This window comes from Rhinopithecus bieti, unplaced genomic scaffold (genome assembly GCF_001698545.2).
Source record: "Rhinopithecus bieti isolate Rb0 unplaced genomic scaffold, ASM169854v2 scaffold_33027, whole genome shotgun sequence".
NCBI lineage: Eukaryota > Metazoa > Chordata > Mammalia > Primates > Cercopithecidae > Rhinopithecus > Rhinopithecus bieti.
In genome coordinates this window covers 1-1,734 of record NW_016813936.1, presented here as the reverse complement: position 1 = coordinate 1,734, position 1,734 = coordinate 1, and positions in this window count along the sequence as shown.

Genomic DNA, 1,734 nt, shown 5'->3' with positions numbered 1-1,734 from the left:
TTTTTTTTTTCTGTTAGTTTTTGAGAGTTCTTTATATATTCTAGATACTATTCTTTCTTGGTTATATGGTGTGCAAATATGTTCTCCCAATCTGCAGCTTGTTTTTACATCCTTTCAATAGTATCTTTCACAGAAGAAATGCTTTTAATTTTGATAAAATCCAGTTTACCAAATATCTCTTTTATGAATTATGCTGTTGGTTTCAAACTTGAGAATTGCCTAACTCTAGATCCTGAAGATTTTCTTCTCTGTTATTTCTTAAAGTTTTACAGTTGTACTATGCACAGGTAATCAATTTTCCATTTTGAGTTTATTTTTGTATAAAGTGTGAGAATTAAGGCAAGGAATTTTACCCTACTGTGGAAGCCCAATTGATTCAGCACCATTTATTGAAAAGGCTATCCTTTCTCCATGGAATTGGTGTGGCACTCTTGTCAACTCTCAGTTGGGCATAAAGACATGCATTGCTTAATGATGGGGATGCGTTCTGAGAAATACATCATCAGGCAATCTTGTTGTTGTGCAAACTTACATAAACCTAGATGGTATAGTCAAGTAAATCTTGGGCTATGTGGTATAGCTTATTGCTCCTAGGCTACAAACTTGTATAGCGTGTTACTGTACTGAATACTCTTGGCAACTGTAACACAATGATAATTATTTATGTATCTAAACATATTTAATCATGGAAAGGGTACAATAAGAATGTGGTATAAAAGACAAAAAATGGTACACCTGTATAGAGCACTTACCATTAATGGAGGTTGTAGGACCTGAAGGTGCTCTGGGTGAGTTAGTAAGTGAGTGGTGAATGAATATGAAAGTTTAGGACATTATTATACACTACAGTAGACTTTATAAACACCGTACATTCAGGCTACACTAAATTTATCTTAGAATATTTTTATTCAATGATAAATTAACCTTAGCTTATTGTAACTTTATTACTTTATAAACTTTTAATTTTTTTAACTTTTTTACTCTTATTTAATAACACTTTGCATAAAACATGCATTGCCCAGTTGTATAATAATATTGTCTTTATATCCTTATTCCATATATTTTTAATTACTTTTTTTTTTTACTTTTTATACTTTTTTGTTAAAAAACTAAGACACAAACACAAACATCAGCCTAGACCTACAAAGGGTCAGGATCATCAGGAAGTCAATAGGTGATAGAAATTTTCAGCTCTTTTGTAATCTTATGGACCATCGTCATATATGCAGTCCATTGTTGATAGAAATGCTGTTTGCAATGAATGACTGTATTTGTATGGATCTCTGTTTTTTATCTATTCTATTTCATTGATCTATATGTCTAACCATCCAATAAAAATCTTGATTACTTTAGCTACATAATAAGTCTTAAAATTTGGTGTACTGATTTCATCCATTTTCTTCATTACTTTCAAAATTATTTTAACTAGCTTCTTTGCCTATCAATATAATTTTAAAATAATTTTGTCATGGGATCTAATTAAAGAGCTTCTGCATAACAAAGGAAATGATCAACAGAATAAACAGACAACCTACAGAATGGGAGAAAATTTTTGCAAGCTGTGTATCTCACAAAGGTCTAATATCCAGCATCTATAAGGAACCTAAACAGATTTACAAGAAAAAAAATTAGAAAGTGGGCAAAAAACACAAACAGACACTTCTCAAAAGAAAACATATATGCAGCCAACAATCATGAAAACAAAGCTCAACATTGCTGGTCATTAGAGAAATA